The sequence below is a fragment of the Sarcophilus harrisii genome, chromosome 2, assembly GCF_902635505.1.
Source record: "Sarcophilus harrisii chromosome 2, mSarHar1.11, whole genome shotgun sequence".
Taxonomy (NCBI): Eukaryota; Metazoa; Chordata; class Mammalia; order Dasyuromorphia; family Dasyuridae; genus Sarcophilus; species Sarcophilus harrisii.
This window is the reverse complement of record NC_045427.1, coordinates 559,221,770-559,243,512: the sequence shown is the minus strand read 5'-3', so window position 1 is coordinate 559,243,512 and position 21,743 is coordinate 559,221,770. Positions and strand designations below refer to the sequence as shown.

Here is a 21,743-nt window from a genome sequence, read left to right as displayed (position 1 = left end):
TCCTTAAACAACAAGATGAGAGGAAAAGAAAAGGAGAGATCGGTGTTCTAGAAATATCTGAGAAAAGAGTGAGCATTAGATGTTAGGAGGAATATAGAAGGTTTCAAGAAATAGTTGGCACCTGACCTTGTCCTGGAAGATAAAATTAATCTGAAAGGCAAAAATTAGGGTGGAGTACATTCCTGGTAGGCATGATACACCATAGGTAAAAAGCACAGAGGCTGGAAATGGCCAGTTCCAAGAATAATATTTAGTATAGTTTAACTAGAACACACATTACATGAAGTAGAATACAATGAAAGAGCCTATGAAGATAAATTGGATTCACATTGTAGAAAGTCTTAAGTACCAAACTAAAGAATTTGTATTTTATCCTAGTAATAACAGGGAACCACAGAACATTTGTGATTAGGATTGTGAATGGTAGCTAACTACCAGTGTCTTGTGTAGTCCCTTCCTTGAACTCCCCTCTACCTTGAACTCTTACTTGGAGTTGGGGATACCCCAAAGGGGCAAATGCTACCTCCTGTTCTAGGAGTAAGTCTTGTGGGTAGCTACACTAATACTAATATAGTTCTTGAGCCCCCACCAGTATGCCCCCCATTGACATCCAGTCAGTAGACCAAATGCTTGACAAATACATTTCCTTAAGAATTACAAAACATTCTTCCCTTAAATACTGAGTGTAACCAGAAGGAACTCATTTTCCTGAGCTCAAATCTGGCCTGATATTCACTAGTTCTGTGATCCTGGGAAAGTCACTTTATCCTTTTTGCCTCAGTTTTTTCATCTGTAAAGTGAGCTACAGAAGGAAATGGCAAACCTCTCAAGTATCTTTATTCAGAAAACTCCAAATGAGGTCATAGTCAGATGTAACTAAACAACAACAAAGATGTGAGTCATTAAGTAAAATTTTAGCTAGGGTGGGGAATATAAGATGCCAAAGAATGTGAGAAAAGGTAACCTTTTAATTAGAGGCTAAGACTGAACCCAATCCACCTCAAGTCAGGGTACAGATCCAGAAGACAACAAACCATCCTAGACTCTGTGTGCCCAATCCTGAAGTCTCTCAAGGTTAGACAGGCAAATGATGAGACAGCCCAAATTAGGGTGATTGTTTTACCCTAATATTCTACTGTCCTTTGTTTCTGAGTTTGAATAGAATACTCCTTCCCTGAGTTCTAAGTACCAGATAGATTTTTAGTAACAATTCAGGCAAATGGACTATTTTCTGTAAGTCTCCCCAGCACTAGTTCATGATATAATATGGCAGAGAGGGCTAGAATTGAAGTCATTAAGATCCAGATTCAGTGTTATCTCTGATATTTATTAGCTATTTAATCATGAACTCTATGTCTTTATTTGTAATAAATTGTAAAAATTTTAATTTGTAAAAATAAAATTATGGGCAAAGCACTTGAGATAAAAAATCATTTTAATATTTCATTTTGTGACATCATTGGGTCATGTTTGTATGTTTCTATTGATACCAGATTGACTTAGAACCTCTAACCTTGATCAGATGAAACTGGATTGAGCTGGTTTCCCTGCCAATTCAATTACTTCTCTGAAAGTTGGGTACTGGATTTCAAGCTATAAACATTTTCATTGCTCCCCTTTTGTGTTTTTAATTCTAATTTAAGAACAAATGATATACTAAGGAAACATGTAAAAATAGCTGTTAAATATCAAAATGTGCATACCCTTTGATCCAGCAGTGTTACTACTGGGATTATATCCCAAAGAGATTATAAAGAAGGGAAAGGGACCTGTATGTGCACGAATGTTTGTGGCAGCCCTTTTTGTATTGGCTAGAAACTGGAAACTGAATGGATGTCCATCAGTTGGAGAATGGCTGAATAAATTGTGGTATATGAAAATTATGGAATATTACTGTTCTGTAAGAAATGACCAACAGGATGATTTCAGAAAGGCCTGGAGAGACTTACACGAACTGATGCTGAGTGAAATGAGCAGGACCAGGAGATCATTATATACTTCAACAACAATACTAGATGATGACCAGTTCTGATGGATCAGGCCATCCTCAGCAACGAGATCAACCAAATCATTTCTAATGGAGCAGTCATGAACTGAACTAGCTATACCCAGAAAAAGAACCTCTGGGAGATGACTAAAAACCATTACATTGAATTCCCAGTCCCTATATTTATGCACACCTGCATCTTTGATTTCCTTCACAAGCTAATTGTACAATAATTCAGAGTCTGATTCTTTTTGTACAGCAAAATAATGTTTTGGTCATGTATACTTATTGTGTATCTAAGTTATATTTTAATATATTTAACATCTACTGGTCATCCTGCCATTTAGGGGAGGGGGTGGGGGGGGGTAAGAGGTGAAAAATTGGAACAAGAGGTTTGGCAATTGTTAATGCTGTAAAGTTAACCATGTATATATCCTGTAAATTAAAGGCTATTAAATAAAAAAAAAAAAAATAGCTGTTAAAGAGTCTACTTCAATTACTAATAGAGTTAAAGCAATAGCATTGGTGTGGGGATATCAAATGTTTTAAGGATTATTCAAGTCCACAATGAAACAAGTGTAGTTTTCCCAAAATGCAAAGGGTGACAGGGTTGAAAATTTAAAATACTGTCAAGAATTGACAAACTATTGATACAGAATAGGGAACAAGTCAAGACCTTCAGAAAGACCCAGCACCTACCAAAGTATTAACTGAAACATTTACGAAATAATATAGTTTTCTTGATGTTGGGAGAACAGAGAAGACTACTTTAAAAAACAACAACAACAACAACAGGGCAGCTAAGTGACACAGTGGATAGAGCACCAGCCCTGAAATCAGGAGGACCTGAGTTCAAATGTGTTCCACACTTAACCACTTCCAAGCTTTCTGACCTTGGGCAAGTCACTTAAAGAAACAAACCAAAAAACCAAAACAAAACAAAACAAACACAGCAACAACAAATATGGCTGCTAAACCACTGCTATTAAAAAAATGCTTATCATGTTAAGACAATACAATAATGTGAGTGAGGAATATTGAATAAAGGTAATTTTTACTGATGAAACTCACTTTTTTTTTAATCTTACTATATCAAAATCTTTGTCAGAAGTGTAGGTGTCTGTAAGTTTTGGGCACTTGATGGAATCTTAGCTTGCCCTCAGCCTCAATACCCTAACTCTATAAAAGGACCTTTTCCCTTTTCCCATGAATGTCTACCTTGCCCCAACCCACTAGAATAAAAAAGTTCCAGGCATATCCTATCCAAGATATATCTAATCACAGGAATTTTTTGCATGTCCATCACATGAGGTTGCCCAAACATATCTGAGATTGTCCAATTTCCCTACTTTGCCCAATTCTCCTATTTTTCTTTCCCTTCTCAATAAAATCTCTCACTTCACTCTGCTGGAGTAGCCCTCTCCCTTAAGAAGGAGAATCACATTGTATGTCACTCCTTATTCCCAAGTAAATGCCCCCAAATGCTCTTGTTTGATTTGGAGATGGTTTGAGTCTGAATTCTTTCAAAGATAATACTACAACTCACACCTCGGTATCCCAATATTTTTACACACTCCATCACCTTTGTCAGACACCCAAAATATTTGGAGGATTTAAAAATTATCCAGTGAAGGGGCTTGAAATGTTAATCTATACTGAAAGAATAATGAATTCTGATAAACAAGTCCATTTCTGAGAAGCAGGATTGTTCCAGAACTACAGAAATGTCAGTCTTTTATCATGTTATATTATGAAGGGTCAAGAAAGGTAGCCAAGAGTTGGAGCTTGGCAACCCTAAGTTAAGCACCACTGAACACCTTTGGACAATATAATCAAGGTGAGAAGCGGACAAATGAACTGCCTCTGGTAATCTTAACTGATATGATTAAAATTTGCTTTCAGGGTGAATTAAAGATGATATAAAAATCTTATATACTCGATTAACAGGCAGTTGCAGCAAAAGAAGGATGTTATATTTGTAAAGTTTTTTTTTTAAGTTAAAATCTATATAAAGTGTGTTGTATAAGTTGATACATCTAGTGTTTTACTTTATCCCAAGTAGGAATTACTTGGTAATATAGTAAAGGATTATACTACTGAAAGGGGTATTGAGATAATGAGCTAACTAGTATTTAAAGAGCTTTGCAAACTTCAAAGCTTCTATAAACCGGTCAGCATCTCATTTATGGAGAATCTGTGGCGTACAACGGGCTGCTTAGGGGTGGATGGCTGCATTTTGTCGGGTTTAAGACTATACAAAGGGTACCGAGACGTCCTGCCACCGGCCAGCCCAGCACCCCCTGCTTCTCTCCTACAGCTAGCTGCTGACATTTCCTCTTTCTCCCTCTTCCCCGTAACCGTGGGGCCTGAGGTGAGCTCCGGTTCGGTCCTCCTGCTCCTCATCTCCGGGGGACCTGAAGGACGGGCTGGGCGGGGGATGCGCGGTCCCCAGTCTGGCCCGGCAGCAGCACCTCTCGCCTCCCGCCTCCCGGCCGCCGCAGACCCGGGCTGGAGAGCGCGTACGGCGCTTAGATAAGACCTTAGCCTGAATCACTCCGCCCGTCACCAGGGGGATGACTCTGAATACCGGGCTCTCCAGGTCACAGGGGCAGGCCTTCAGGGACCAGATTACGGCCGGACAAGTGTCACAGAGGCTGCCCCCGAGCCTGGCTGGGGGACCCGCCGGGGGCTGGGGGCCGGAAAGGGGTTAGCTCAAAAGACCCGGGCGCCTGACACGTTCTGGACCGATCCTGCAAACACTCCCTGGCCACAATCCTGTAAATTACCCGATGCCGGGGAAATTCTGCGAGTACCCCATCCACAAAGATGTCCTGGGCGCAGCTCCGTGGTCATGAGGACTAACGCCCTTTCCCTCCTCCTCTTGGCCCCCAGACTCCTGCCCACCTGCCCTGGCTGCTCAGAGCCATTGGAAAACCAGGGAGCAGGAAAAGCCCACCTGCTCCCCTCCTTCCCCTCCTTCCCCACCCCTTTCCCCCTCGCCCGGAGTACGACTGCTCCCGGCACAGCTGGGGCTCAGGGATCGCGGGCAAACGACTTCAACCGTGAAAGATGGCTGGGGGTTTTGTTGGCAAGGTTCCCTGCGCTGATAGCTCAGCCTCGGTCATCTCCTCCTTCTCCCTTCCCGATTCCCCTCCCCTTCTAATGCAGAGACAATGGCAGTTCTCCTGGCATGCAGGGAGTGAACAGAGCTTGAGCCGTCTGGAGGAAGTTTAGGTGGTGGTGATCACAACAATAATAATATTTATCTGGAACTTTTTGCAAAATGTCATACAGCTCATCTCATTTGATTGTTACAACTAGATCTACGGCTAGAAGGGATTTTAAAGGTCTTTTGGTGCAATTCTCAATTTTACAGATTTAGAAAGAAGAGTTGTAGCAGGAACCAGATGCGCGATGCTTTTGGACCGGAGAGTTAATGCTTAACAATCGTCTGTGTGAGTGGATAGGAGAGAACGATATCCGTGATACATTTTTATATTTAATGTGTTACTTTTCCTCCACTTTCTTAAGAATAAACAATCAATACAATAATAAGTCAGACCCTGTCGGTAACTTTTGCTTTCTGAGGTATAAAAAGATAACACTGAAAGTTTAACAATCTGTCCCAGCTGGTAGGAGTGGGCTTCTGCATACCCTTAGATGGAGGCCTAGCAAGCCATTTTCACTCATAAGCCTTAGTTTTTTCATTTGTAGAAACAGGGAATTGATAGTTTACGGTCCTTTCCAGCCTAAATCTATGCTATTAAGTAACAAAGTTGAGATATGGGAGCGGGGGGTACAGGAGATACCACAGAAAGGTCAGCTGAGATAAGGTGTCAATATTTTCCTTTCCCAGGAGTTCTTAATTAGGTCATATTCCACCTACTGGGAGTTTCCCTAATTAGACTAGAAACACTGCCCCACCTTACTCCACCCATTCCAAGGCACCCGACCTACTCTTCTGTGTATCTGTAAATGGTCACGGCTTAATTTTCTGGCAGGGGCCACTAGAATGGGCAGGCCAAGAAGCCTGGACAGTGTATTTGCTGTGTGTAGGATGAGAAATCTCACACTTTAGTTGTCACTAAAATAACAATAATACTAAATTGTTACTAAATAATGATACTAGCTCAAAGGGCAAATTCATCATTCAAGGCCTCTACATAATAGCTGTATAACTATCACCCACATACACATTCTACCAAACTGGATCCAAGAAGATTCAACATATCCCAGACCAATCCCATATTTTCCTACTCCCATAACTTCTCTCTAAATTGCTCTCCCTTTCTAGCTTTCTTTCTACTCTGACATTTTTCAAAGTCAATCTCAAATGTTACTCCCTCTATGAAGACTGTCCTTGTCTGTACTACCAGAAAAAGGGACTAAATCTAAATCTGTTTAGTCAGGACACTTCAGTTCTAATTATAGTTGAGAGATTAATTTACCTATGTTTGATTTGGCTTTTAAAATTATATTTTTACAAGCCTAACTTTGATAACAGCCTTAAGTTTTAAATAAATAAGTTTTTTTTTTACTTAAAAACATCAACATATCTGTGATTTTATTGTTTGGATGATTCTTCTTTTCATTACAAAGATCACAAAACTTCTGTGAAATTAGAATATGCTATTTTGTGAGTTATTGGGCCTACCCTCCTATTTCCCCACAAATATTCCCATGATGGGTGAACTTTTCACATTTAGGCTGGTTCTGATAGTAATGATGATGATGATGATAACATTTATATTACACTTTAAGGTTTGCAAAATGCTTTAAAATATTATGAACCATCATGTGAGGATTGCCATCCTTACAACAATCTGGAAAGTAGATATTATTATTCTCATTTTTCCAGATAAGGAAAATGATAGCAGTGAAATAACTTGCTCAGGGTCACACTAGTAAATGTCTGAGTTTGGATTTGATCTCAGATCTTGCTGACTTCAGCTTCTGAAGTTTGTTCCTCTGCCATGAAACTGTTCCATTTGACTTTGATAAGTCTAATTATTAACACTTAAAAACTTTCCAATCAGAGTTTGAGCTCTGCCAACATATCCTCCAGAGCAATAATTTTCCTAAATCTGTTATGATAAACATGATTTTTAAATATGCCTTACTGATGCTTTTCTTAGTCATTTCAGATCCCACTTGTGGATTAAAATCTACCTTATGAAAACAGCAAAATAATACACCAAAAACATCAGTTACTGTGATAGTATGTACAATATTCTAGTACTGAGGAAAGAGCACTACTGACTGAGTAGTCAGAAGGCCTGGGTTCAAATTTAGTCTCTGATGCTTACTACTTATGCTCTGCCTTATAGGATGAGGAAGTATGCTAGATGATCTATTTTTCAGTTATTTACATTTTTCTTTTTTTAGATTTTTAAACTTCCTTTTATTGATTTTGTGAAATCCCTTTGTTTTTGTGAAAGCTTCCAAACTAATCAAAAGATATTCCTTTCACCCTATCTTCTCTTCAGATTTTCTTTTATTTATCTCATCTCTATGGCCTGCTATTGGTAGTTATCCTGTTTTCATTCCTTGGCCCAATTTCTCAATAACTTGGCATTTGGTGTTTCCTGTCTTGAATTATATGCCTAGGAGGAGGCTATCAGCTTAGTTTAATTTGTACTATGCTTCAGTAAATGCTTTTTAATTAACAATGATTCACATTTATTATAATAATAGTTCACATTTCTAAAATGTTTTACATTTTGCATACCATTTAATCTTATCTTTAAAATTATATAATGTATATATATAAAATGTGTGTGTATAAAATTCTGCCTTTTCTCTTTTTCACTCCAACTCTCCCCTCCTCCCCACCATAGCAACCCAAAGAGAAACAAAACCCCATTATAAACATGCATAGATTAATTTAAGCTTTTCTGGTAATATCCAGTTCTAACACAGAGATGCCAGTGAGAATGCCAAGTTTGCCTGCTAACATATGGGTGGCTGTCCTTTGGCTGCTTTCATCTTTAAAATTGTTGAGATTGAGCTGTTTGACCCTTTCCAGTGTGCTCTTTTTGCCCAGGAGATTCAATGAACCAGGGAGAAGGAAAGGACTTGCCTTCTTTTTTTTCCTCTCTTTAATTCTAGCTCTGAGGATTTGGTAGGCTTTATTTCTGTGATTTTTTGTTCTCAATTTCAGGTGCCAGAGGTGATCCTCACAGAACCAGGAGTTTGTACCATAGCAAACTTGGCGCCAGGATTGCCAATAAGATGGTACAGTTAACCAGGCCATCATGGGATCCCAGAGAAGCCAGGTTATCTAGGATTTGAGCCCACCTTGGATTTTTTGACATAGTTCCAAGGTCATGATTTTTTAATTCCCTTCCCCTCCCCAGCGATTGAGGTGCAGGAGGGAGAAGAATATTGTGTCTACCACAAGTGGGGAGGGAAGGGTAAGTTTATATAATTATACTTTTTGAAATAAAGATTTATTTAAAGGCTAATTTACTGTTATTGGGTAATGGAATTGGGGTTCAGGAGAACATCTATCCCTACACTTTGGGGGGAAACAATCGGTGGGGGCTGTAGTTATTTGCAGAAAGCACAGACATCTCTCAATCCCCTTAAGGGTACTGAAGTAACTGAAGGTATGGTGAAATCTAACCTGAACTTCAGTGAGGACCATGTAGTCTGTGTTATAGAAGCAAAACAAATTTGGACACTATGTCAAAAACAAAAACAAAAAACCTAACCCTAAAAATCTGTTTTATTTTGTGCTGAGTCCTATACCTCTCTAATTCTTTTCTTTTTTTTTTTTTTTAAATAATAATATTGTTGTCATTGTAGAAATTGTTCTCCTGGTCCTGTTAACTTCACTCTGCATCAATTCATACGAAACTTCCCAAGCTTCTCTGAAATCACCTAATTTGTTTTTAAGCCAGACCTTTGAACTCTTAGAAAGGAGCTTCTTCTCCCAAAGCACATCTGGACCTTTTCTAGCATTTGTAGTCTTAGAGAGTTGTCTGGGGGGCACACAAAGGTCAACTTGATTAGGGTCACAGTCCAGTATGTGTCAGATGTAGGACTTTAACTGAAGTCTTCTCGGCTGTGAAACCAACTCTCTGTCCATGATCCACGTTGCCTTTCCTTACATTTCACCTTTACAACCCTTTATAGTAGTTAGTGGCAAATGACATGAAGAAACTGAAACATAGGCTAAGTGACTTATCCAAGATCACACACTAATGATCCTAATCGCAGTTCTGACTTTAAATGCACTTCTCTTTCCCTAAAAGGAAAATCACAGACCTAAAGGCTTGTGATTCAAAATGTGCCTTTTGATATTCTCTCATTTATAAGTGATACTGGTTGTCTTACCGAATACTCATTTCTATGACTCCAATTTAGGGTGTATTTCTGGTGAACACTAAAATGTCTGTTGAATCAGTGAATTTTGTGTATTACAAGCTAATTGTACAATATTTCAGAGTCTGATTCTTTTTGTACAGCAAAATAACGGTTTGGTCATGTATACTTATTGTGTATCTAATTTATATTTTAATATATTTAACATCTACTGGTCATCTTGCCATCTGGGGGAGGGGGTGGGGGGAGTAAGAGGTGAAAAATTGGAACAAGAGGTTTGGCAATTGTTAATGCTGTAAAGTTACCCATGTATATATCCTGTAAATTAAAGGCTATTAAATAAAAAAAAAAAAAAAAAAAAAAAAAGGAAGTTGAAAAAAAAAAAAAAAAAAAGAAAAATTGGAACAAGAGGTTTGGCAATTGTTAATGCTGTAAAGTTACCCATGCATATATCCTGTAAATAAAAGGCTATTAAATAAATTAAAAAAAAAAAAAAGAATTTTGTGCATTATTTTTCTTCTCATGCTCCCACCCCATGAGGTGACTGGACTGTTTTCAGGGGCAATGTCTATATTTTTTTCTCATACTCTCTCTTGGGACAGGGCTCTACACAGTGACTGCTTGATCAATGGGGTTGATTAGAGGAACATTGGTTGGAAAGTAGAGTTTTGTAACCAAGTTATTAAAAGTAAAGAGTTTACCTCATCAAAAAAAAAAAAAAAAATCAAAGAATCCAGATGATCAGTAGCATGATTCTAGATGCTAGCATGAAATCTTCCCCCAGCCAAAAATGATGTCTCTTCTCATAGCTTTCTACAATGTTCTTTCCCGTTTGTTCTTTGTCTTGTATCACAAATTTACTTGTGGTATTGTTAAGTCGGCTTTTCAGGGGGACTTCGGAACTCCATTCTTTTTTAGTAGGGGTACTGGAGTGGTTTGCCATTTCCTACTCATTTTATCTAATTTTATAGAAGAGGAAGCCAAGGCAAACAGGGTTAAGTGACTTGCCCAGGATCACACAGCTAGTTTGGGATCTGAGGCAGGGTTTGAGCTCAGGAAGAAGAATCTTTTTGACCCCTGGCCCACGCTCTCCGCTGCCTCCATTAACTGTCTTATTTTTTTTTTTTTTTTAATTTAATAGCCTTTTATTTACAGGATATATACATGGGTAACTTTACAGCATTGACAATTGCCAAACCTCTTGTTCCAATTCTTCACCTCTTACCCCCCCACCCCCTCCCCCAGATGGCAGGATGACCAGTAGATGTTAAATACATTAAAATATAAATTAGATACACAATAAGTATACATGACCAAAACGTTATTTTGCTGTACAAAAAGAATCAGACTCTGAATTATTGTACAATTAGCTTGTGAAGGAAATCAAAAATGCAGGTGGGCATAAATATAGGGATTGGGAATTCAATGTAATGGTTTTCAGTCATCTCCCAGCGTTCTTTCTCTGGGCGGAGCTGGTTCAGTTCATCGCTGCTCCTCCATTAACTGTCTTTCTTTCCCTGCGCGCCCCTGCTTCAGTCTTACGCTTCACCCCCACCCGTCCCTGGATTGTATGCTGAGAACAGAGAACATTTTCTTCTCTTCAACGCCCAACAAGGCTTTGCAGGAAAAGTTGCCGCATAAGAATGTCTGTTAGACTGAGGAGAATAACTTGGAGACAAAGATGACGGGATCTGCCTGAGACTAGGCGCCGAGCAGCGGGCGAGGACGAGCGGGAGCGAGAAAGCAACGCAAGCCCCGCCGTTTACTGCCTCCGTCGGTAGCATTGGGGCGCAAATGACCTTAAGAGAGGGGGCGGGGCACTGGAAGTCTTGGGGAACTTAGAGACTGCCAGAGAAGAGGTGGATAGGGACGGAGTGCTCGCAGGTGCCTTTTTAGGTCGTCCGGAGGTTTTCCTTCCAGGTTGAGGGCAAGTGCACAAAGAAGAAAGGAGCGTTTATCCCAAAGGCATTTATAAAAGCGAGCGGTGAAGGAAGTGGCAGACCTCCAGTCTTAAAAAAAAAAAAAAAAAAAGCCTTCCGGCGTATACGTCCCCTCACCCAGCATTTAAATGACCTAATCTCTTTCAAATCTTTTACTTTAAGCCCCCAGACTCGAAGCTCCACAGACGCATAAAAAAGCAGCAAAAAGACTCGGGACCACCCAAGCCCTCCCCTGACCCAAGTCGCCAGGAATACCTAGGAAGCCCTTAAAAATAGCCGAGGAGGCCGCCCCCCGGTGTGACGTCACGTGACGTCACGCTAGCCAGCCGAAGCCTTAAGAGGTTGCTGCCCGGGGCAGGTTGCCTTGCTACCGAGTGACAGCTCATTCAGCCAATGAGGGTGGAGATCTCGGGATTTTGGGAACCCTCCAGTATCTCGGGTACCATCCTCTGATTCTAAGCCTTTCCTGCCATCTCCCTCCCCCACGGTTAATATTCTTCTCTTTCTCATATTACCTTGTAGAGTTTGCTTATGTAACCTGGGCTTACTGACCTGTCTCCGTGTCATTCACACGTATTTCCTTTCCCCCATAATAACTAGCATTTCTATAGGACCTACTATGTGCCCGGCACTGTGCTAGACGTTGTTACCAATATTGTCTCATTTAACCCCCCCAAGTACCCCGAGAGGTAGGTGTCTTTATTATTCCTACTTTACAGACGAGGAACCTGAGGCAGGCGGAGGTTAGGTGGCTTGCCCAGAGTCACAAGCGTCAGAGGGTCAAGTAGGGCCCGGTAAGAAAAGAAGGTAAGCTGGTCAAAGGCAGCATCAGTTTCCATTCCCCTCCCCCTTCTTTGTAATACGAGCTCTAATACCTAGGAGTGTTTTAGAAATATAAATATTTGTCGAGCGGAGTTGGAAATGCTGACCAGTCTCTTTCTGCCTTCCCTCATCTTTAAAGTACGCGTGTGCGTGTGCGTGTGCGTGTGAAGGGCTTTCAAATGACGTTAAGCTAGCCCACATGGGACAATGGTTCCGGATGCAGGAGGGTGGTAGACTCCCTCACCCAAAGAAATAAAAAACAGTCAAAGAATCTGGATAATGAGAACAGATAATGCTGTTCTGCTGAAGATGCTGCTCAACGCCAGCCGAGCTCCCCGGTCCTCGGACGGAGGGAGCGCAGGGAAAGCCCGGGCGGGCCGTGGGGAGGGTCCCCAGGGTCTCTGACAGCTGGAGGGGCGGATCACAGTGACAGGGAGGAGGGCCCAGCTGGGGAGCCTGAGTCAAGGCCCTCTGCCCCTCCCCCGCCTCTCCCGGGAGTGAGGGGGAGGAAGAGACGACGCGGCTCCGAGGACGCGGGATTGGAGGGCTCGGCGGGAGGGGAGGGAGACTTTGGGGTGGGGGTGGGGAGGAATTCTATGCCCGAGCCGGAGTGCCGAACCTCCAGCGGCTCGCTGGCCCACCCCGGAGTCATCGCGGGGCGGAGCCTCTGCGGCGGGAGGGGAGGGGCCGGGAGCGAGCGAGCAGGAAGGGGGGCCGGAGGGCAGCGGGGGCGGCGCTGCGGCAGTTGCGTGTTGGGTTTTCTGCTGTTCGGAGGGGCCGGTGAGTGAGTGCGGCGCGCGGGCCCGACGGGGCAGGGCGGTGCCGGGGGGGGGGGGGCGCGAGCGGGCGAGCGGAGCCCCACCGGGCCGAGCCCGGCACGCGGCGGGGTAGGGGCCGCGTCCTCTCCCTTCCACTGCCCCCACCCCGGGGACCTGCTAACGACGGTTGGGGAGACCCCCCTGCCCCGCCCCCTTCCCCTTCCGTGGTTCCGTCTTCTCGGTCCTTTACACCGCCCTCCCCCCCCTTGCGGGCGAACCCCTTCGAATTCCCCCAAGTCCTCCCCCCCCTTTTGGCAGCCTCTCAGGGTGAGCCTCTTTTTACTACCTCTCTTCCCAAGCTTTTCATGGAAAAGCTGCCTTTACCACCTCTTTTCCCCCCTCCCGGGGTTAGCCTCGGAATCCCCGAGGGGCTAGCCTCCAAACCTGCGCCCTCCCATTATCTGAGGTTAGCCCCTGCGTCAGAGTGCCTAGCTTCCACATCTCTCCGAAGCCGTCTCCTCCCGCTTCCCCCTCCCGGGGACCCTGGAGAGAACTGGCCCTAAAATCTGAGAGCCCCCAAGTGAATGTCAAGGGGAAAGCCACGCTGTGAACCACCGAAAAGGCCCCTGCGGGCTCTTGCTAAGCCAAGAATTGCTCCTAGAATTGTTTGAGACTCCCCCCAGCCCTCCCTGCCTCCGAGGGGAGGAAGGGGAGGAGCCGCTCTCGCGTCGCTGTTGGCTGCGATTTGTCCTCGCCACGCACTTGTCTGGTTTGAAGCCCTCATCTCCGACACCTCCGTGCTCCGGAACCGTGGCCTTTGGCGGCTTCTGCTGACGGAAGCCTTCGTTTCATCTCCCCTCCAGCCCCTTTGCTTATTTTTCTGGCCGTCTCACCCTTCCCATCTATCTGTGCCTTAAACAAGCTCCCTCAGCTCCCCTTTAACAGCCCTCTTCCTGGTTGCTGAAAGGATATATATTCATTCAAAAAATATTTGCATATTCTTATTGGTGCAAAGCATCTTTGCATATCTTTCGTAGGAACAGGGATACTCTGCTTCTCTGGAACTTCTTGCTTGCTTCTCGGACAGCAGTCCTTGACCCTTTGCAAATATTTTTGATTCAGTTTGCACTCTCTCATACTGGGTGACTAAGGAAACTGAGAGGCCTCAGGAGCGTGTTGCAAGGTTGTTTGACAACAGTTTAAGAAATTGCCAGAAACTGCCAGCTTGATAACTCGCATACCATTTTGTTCCTTCCACCATTCACTTTTAAATGAACTCTTCTTCCCCATTTTCATAGAGGGAACTTTTATAGCTACCAAGTTGCAGTTAAAACTGCACAGACATAACCTACAAGGGTAAAGAAAGATGGACACTTGATGTCCAAATAGTTGCAATTAATATGTTCATATTTTTAATGCAGTGGCTACTCATAGTTTTGTGTCTTTTCTGTTAGGCCACAGCTTTGAAGATCTAGACGACAGGTTTTGGTACCATATTTTTCTGTGCAGAATATTTTCAGATAGCTTTCTTGTGTGCTTGAGAGCATTTTGCTTGAATGGATAGTACTCTCATTTTCTTACAACTGCTGACATAACCTAGGTCATATTGTTGACTTTTTTTTTAAATTAGGGAATTGTTTGATAGAAAGAGGTACATTTAGCTTTATGTTAGGCTCAAAATGTTGGAAAAATGACAATGGCCTCATGGAACACCTGGTGGTCATAGATGGGATAGGTAAGCACTAATGGGTCTTGATCCACTCTGTTGGGAAGGAACAATCAAAATGAGATCAAAAATCCATTTGAGAAGAGCAATTGAATTGCAGTTCATAAGCTTTTGTGTTTCTGTGAAAATGTGGAAACATATTTATTATAAAATATTAAAAATGACGTTAAATGCAAGTTTATTCTGATGGGCTTTTAAAAGTAATCCAAAGACATTAGAAGGCAGTCAGAAATTTACTAATTTTACAACAGTGGTTGGAGTTTTTCCAAGAGTAGCTGCAATTTCACTACATCTCAGTATTAGGTCCTGTATATGCTGTGGTCAGCATTACTCAAAATCAGAGGAGTTTTTAGATTTTGGCATTTTAATTACTATTGGTGTGACCTTGAACAAGTCATATAATGTATCAAGATCCATATTTCACATGAAGTTATTAAACTCAAGCAATTCCCATTCTGTGACTTTTCTGTAGAAAGATTACATTGGGCTAAAATTTAGAGGGGCAGCTAGGTGATACAGTGAATAGAGCACTGGGCTTGGAAGTAGGAAGATTCAGCTTCATGAATTCAAATATGGCCTCAAACATTTAAATGTGTGACCCTGGGCAAGTCATTTCACCCTGTTTGCCTCAATTTCGTCATCTTTAAAATGAAGAAGGAAATGTCAAAGCACTCCAATATCTTTGCGAAAAAAACCCCAAATGGGGGTGTCAGGAAGAGTTGGACACAGCTAAACTTATATATATATATATATATATATATATATATATATATATATATATATATATATATGTATGTGTGTGTGTGTGTTTTTCAATAGTATTTTATTTTTCCAAACACATGTAAAGATAGTTTTCAGCATTCATTTTGTAAAACTTTGTAACAACAAAAGTAGGGGTGTGTGTGTATATAACTTCTGACATCATGTGCTCTTTAGGAAAGTTCTTACATTGGGATGTTGTCAAGGGAATCAATCTCCTTTCAGTGATTCCTTCTAAGTCATGGATTCTTAACTTTTTTGTGTATCTTAGACTCCTTAGAATCATGTCTGTGTTACTTATATTCATAACTGAAGGAAATGCTAAATTTCAGTTAGAGGTTAGTGAAAATAAAGATGTGGTTTCCCCTCCCCCCATTGAAGTTTACAGACAGTGAAATCTATCCATGTATCTTTTGAGGATTAATGGACCCCAGGTTATGAACAGTTGTTCTGTACTGTTTCTGTTTTGAATGGAGGCATGGACTACAATTAACACCACAGAGAAACCTATTTTATGAAAGTGTTATCTTATTTTTTAATAAGTAAGAATGAGAGAAAATGGATGGACAGTCCAGCTGGTATATTAGCACCTCTGCAAAGTTAGAGAGAGGAAAACCACTTACATGGGGATCTCTTCTTAGCAGAGTAGTTGAAAGACAAAGGCAAGATTAGAACAGGAAGAGAAAGCATAGAAATATCACCCACAATCATGGCTCCTTCAGAGTATCCAGTTAATCATGCCTGAAAACTGGAGAGTTTAAAAAAGTGTTTCATTTAGCCACATGAGGTGGAATGATATTTTTAGAAAGGGCTTTGGTTTTGAATCTCAACTATGATAATTCTGGTATGACCCTGAACAAGTCATTTCTCCTATTTGGGATTCAGTTTCCTTATCTTCAGAATGATCTCTGGGTTCCAGTTCTAAAATAGTGATCCTCAATAATTATGCTATCAAGTGATTATCTTCAATAAGACATCATTTTTATTATTTAATTATTTGTTTTTTATTATATAATTTATTTTTTAGCAATTTAAAAAAAACTTATTTAATATTTCCTCCAGTTACATTTAAAACATTTTTCATTTATTTTTTTTAAACTTTTGAATTCCAGATTCTCTCCCTTATCTCCCCCACCCCATTAAGAAACCATATGTGAAAAAAAAAATAAAAAAAAAAAAATAAAAAAATAAATTAAAAAAAATAAAAAAAAAAAAAAGAAACCATATGTGAAGTTACGCAACATATTTTCATAAAATCATGAAAGAAAACATAGATCTCCCACCCTAATAGAAAAAAACCCCTAAAGAAAAAATAAGTTAAAAAGAAGGTATGATTCAGTCTGTATTCAGAAACGATCAGTTTCTTCTCTAGGTATATAGTACATTCATTGTATTGCTAAGAATAGCAAAGTCATTTACAACTGGTCATCCCAGAATATTGCTATTACTTTATATACAGTATGTATCACTTTGCTTGAGTTCATGGAGGACTTAATAGGCTTTTTTCCAAGAACATTTTGCTCATAACTTCCTTTAGAACAACATTCCATGACAGTCATACACTACAATTTATTCAACCATTCCCTAATTGATGGGCGTCCCCTGAATTTCCACTAATTTGCCTTGGGAAGAGAGTTGCTACAAATAGTTTTGTAGGTGTAGGTCCTTAACTTTTTCTTCACTTTTAAAAATCTACTTTGGTATTCATGCCTAATAGTGGTATTGTTAGGTCAAAGGATATGCATGAAATTATAGCCCTTTGGGCACCAGATCATATCTTTTGATCATTTATCTATTGGGGCATGGCTCTTATTTTTTATAAATTTGACTCAGTTCCCTCTATGTTTGAGAAATATCAGAAAAACTTATCAGAGAAACTCTGCACATGATTTTGAATGAGAATACTTGAATTGAACGACTGGCTGCTACTACCTTTGCCACCTTGGGCTTTTTACAACTTTTAAAGTCCTAGAATCATATAGTTCTAGAGTGACAACCTAATCTATACATAATTTAAATTAATCACACATCAGGTCTCAGCTTGAAACCCTCCATTAGGACTGAATTTACTATATTCCAAGACATCCCATTCTGCTTTTTGAAAATTCTGAGTGTTAGGAAGTTTTTCCAGATAACAAGGCTAAATTTGTCTTTTTGCAAATTCTACACATTGCTTTTGGTTATGCCCTTCGAAGCTAAATAGATAATTTAATTTATCACATGACAATTGAAGGCAACTATCATGTCCCTCTTTGAGTGTTTTCTTCAAACTAAACATTCTCAATTTCTTAATCCTACCTTCATGAAATGTAGTCTTAAGGCCTTTTACCAACTTCGTTCTCTTTTGGATGCTGCATTATTGATGTCTTCCTTAAACTGTGGCACCCAGAACTGAATATAACACTTAGTTCTCTAACAGAGGGACCATCACATCTTTCTGAAATTATTTCCTTCTTAATGTTAACCAAAATTTCATTAGCTTCTTAGGTCATACTTTGCATGCTGACTCTTATTGAACTTGTAGTACATTAAAACCCCCAGATCTTTTTCAGAGAAACTGATGCTTTGCCATCTTGTACTTGTGAAATTGATTTTTTGAAACCGTTAATCTTTATATTTATCACTTAGCTTATTGGATGATCTAGACTTTGGGGTCTTTTGGGATCTTGATTCTATCCAGGATGTTAGCTATCTTTCCTAACTTTGTGGTGTTTGTAACTGATGAACATGTTATCTATGCATTTATGCAAATCATTGATTTAAAAAAAAATAGCACATCATCAAGCACAGATCTTTTAATCCTAATTTCCTCATAAAACTAGGATATGGATTTGATAAATTTTTGAGTCTCTTCAACTTCATGATTACCATTTCTAAAGAACATCTCATAATCTTCCTAGGAATAGACAATTATGCTGTAGGGCCTCTTGATTTCCAGTAAGATCATTTCTCGCTGAAGAGTTCAGACAATGCTTCAAGGAGAGATGATCTTGAAGATTGGAACCCATCAAGAAGTGGTTCAATCTAGTGGAGAGAGCACTGGTGTTGGAGTTGGAAAGGCTTGGGATTGAATCCTGCTTAAGTCACTTAAAAGCTTGGGAAAGTTTCAACTTCCCTGGGATTCAGTTTCTTCATGTGCAAATTAAGGAGGCTTCTAAATCCCTTCCATATTTAAATCTGTAGTCTTAATGATTTCAGACTGTTGAACAGAGAGAAGGGATTTGTATATAGAAGGCATAGGAAACACTATATAAATACACAGAAAGGGCAGGTGGGTTTTGGGAATGGTGAATGTGAGCGTTTGGCAGAACTGGAGAGCATTTGGTTATGTGCCTAGGCTTACTAAGTGCTGTGAGAAACAGTTTATAAATATGATTGAGGAGATATGATATATATGTGTGTGTGAAATAACACAGTTCAAATGATATCATGAAATAGTACATGATTAAGTGCCAGGTAAGCAGTTTGGTACAGGAGGTGCTGACTTAAGAAGTGGAAGGAATCTTGGAGTCCCCAGTGGTTAGAGTAAGTCAGAATTGAAATAACAGTAGGATTTGTTTGGATAGAAATGAGGGGGGAGTATGTTCAAAGAGGAAGACTAACCTGGACAGATGATAGTGGTCATATATATTCAGAACATAGTGTGTTTGCATAAAAGAGCATATTAGTTAGAACAGAGTTTGTGAGACGGAGAAAAGGGAGATAGAAACGATTTCTTATAAGCAGTCCATGATTTATTTTCATGGATTGTGCATAAACAAAATACTTGCTTGATGAAATAATTAAGCGAATCAGAAGGGAATCATTTTGGTGATTCTTTAGGAAAAAGTTTGGATTAGAAAGAGGCATTTCTTTTTGAAAGAAGTCTTCATTATACGATTTTGGAGAAACAATTCAGATGATAAGGAAAAGGGGGTATTATATAAAGAGATTGTAGACACAGAGGAAATTCACCATCAATTTAGATTTTTTTAAAAAACTTAACAGAATGGCTGATAATTGGTAGATGTGATTGCTGAACCAAAGTCAGTGATCTTTGAAAAATCATGGAGCACTATAGGGATCTCATAGGACTGGAGAAGGGCAAATGTTCTGAATTTTTAGAAGGGGAAGAGAGTACAGTCTGCAAACTGTAGACCAGTGAGCTTAATGGAAATTACTGGGAAGATTCTAGAACTTGTTATTAAAGGGATGATTAGTGAGCATCTAGAAAAGGATGTGAGGAGCACAATGAACTAGAATAGTTTCAAGAACAAGTCATGTAACCTCATTTCCTTGTTTGAATAGAGTCACTAGACTAGTAGATTATGGGAGTGCTAAAAAGATAGTTTACCTAGATTTTAACAAAGTGAAAAAGCTATAAATAATAGAATAGTTAAGTGAAACATTTTGAAGAACCATTAATGATTTAATGTCACTTTGAGAAGAAGTGTTCCAAGGATCTGAGCTGTTTGACATTTTTATCAGTGAGTTGGGTGAAGGGATAGATAACGCACTTAGCACATTTGCAGATGATATAAAATTGGGAGGGAAATTTTGAGTGACAGGCTGGAATATGGGACTGAATTTCATAAGACTTGTTTAATAGGCAAAATGGAAAGTCTTAACAGTAGGAACCCACTATTAGGTCCATCTGAGCTGGTGTTGTCTCCCTTTCTTTTCTCCTATAAGGTCTACTTCTGTTTTGGATTTCTATACATGGTCTATACTATGTTCAAACCTGGGAAAATCTCACCTCTAGTAAGAGGAATTAGGTTCCCTTTTATCATACTTTTTAGATCATTAAAGGGAATGCCCTTCCACCCCAGGGGCAGTTTATTTAAAGTTTAGATTTGTTTCACAGAGTCCTCCAAAAGAAGGGGGGGAAAGCTATTGATGTGTACTGTAAATCAGGAATGGGATATTTATTTCCTATGTCCCAAAGAAATGATTGATAGCTAACATTGATGTAGCACTTTAAGACTTGCAAAATACATCATAGGATCACATGGGATCCTCACTGCAGCCCTGTGAGATAGATGCTATTATTATTAGGCCCTTTTTACAAATGAGGAACTTGAGGCTGGGAGAGGTTCACTGTCACACAGCTGGTGTCAGAGGCCAATCCAGCATTCCCCCTAGTGCCCACTTACAGACTTCCACTAAACAAATAGTGGTTCTGGTCTCTTTAGCCAAGAGAGTGATAATCCAAATCTTTTAATATGAAGAAGGTTGCAGGCTAGCAAGGCATTTTACATATGACTTCAGCTCTCCATTGTTTTCTTCATGTCTCTGGCAAGCGAGGCCAGGAATTTGCCTCATCCTCTGTCCAGAGTTTGCCATCTCATGAGTTCTTGTTCTCAGGTACTTCTCTTGGTGCTGTTGGCTCTGACCAAGGAGGCAGAATACATAACCTTGGTCATGGAACAAAAAGAACAGCTCCCAAACCAGCATCAGTGTTAGTGTGTTCCTATGTAGTTAGAACACTTATTAGCTAGGGAATCATGGGGAAGTCAAAAGAGCATATAGATTTAGAGCTGGAAGGAACTTCTGAGATTGGCTAAGTCAAGCCCCTCATTTTATAGATGAAGAAATTGAGGCAAATGTATAGGGAGCAGTAACTTGCTCCACATCATTGACACAAGTTAGCATCAGAGTTGAGGTTGGAGCCCTCCAACTCCAAAGCTGATACCATTTCTTCTGTATTCTGCTGCCTTCCAGAGCTGGTTTCCTTTTTCGTAAAATGGGGATTATAGTATTTGCATTATTTCACTGTAAACTCAAAGTAAGATTTAAATGTAAGTAGTTGTTCCTACTTGAGCAGCTAGGTGGTGCAGTGGGTAAATGCGTGTGGAATCAGGAAGACCCACTTCACATTTGACCTCAGACACCAGCTGTGTGACCCTGGCAAGTCACTTAACCCAGTTTATCTCAATTTCCTCATCTGTAAAATGAGCTAGAAAAGGAAATAGCAAATCACTTTAGTATCTTTGCCAAATGAGGTTATGAATAGTTGGACACAATTGAAATGACTGAACAAGAACAATAGACTGTTCCTACTTAAGGAATTCCGTTTGTGGAAAGTGATATTGAAAGCCTGACAATAAAAAAACCAGGGTGGATAAGGGGGAAATGTTATTATCCAAGACAGAACATTTAAAGTTAGAAATAATGACATCCAGGAGTTTAATTTGAGTATAATTAATTTGAACAATTTTAAAAGATTGTTCTCTGGACACATGTGAAATTTCTAGGGCAACATAAATTTTTTGGAACTACATCTGTGATTGGTGATTGCATTAGTGTAGGGAAATCCAGATGAGGAAACAGAATTGCAACTTACTATTTCTTTAAAAAAAATTTAATAGTTGCTTTAATTTGCTTCAAGGTGGTTCCTATTGCATGGAAAAAAATGGTATGTATTGATTGATTTTTGTACATGTTTT

The 21,743-nt window shown here is 40.1% G+C and overlaps 1 protein-coding gene across 1 annotated transcript in view; it reads left to right on the top strand.

The window, feature by feature from the left end:
- The first annotated feature begins 12,756 nt into the window (after positions 1–12,756).
- The window catches only part of NT5C2 (5'-nucleotidase, cytosolic II), a 111,699-nt gene continuing 102,712 nt past the window's right edge, over positions 12,757–21,743 (top strand). The window contains exon 1 of the mRNA XM_031955772.1: positions 12,757–12,855. The gene's annotated coding sequence lies outside the window, so the exon portion shown is untranslated. The remainder of the gene's footprint in view (positions 12,856–21,743) is intronic.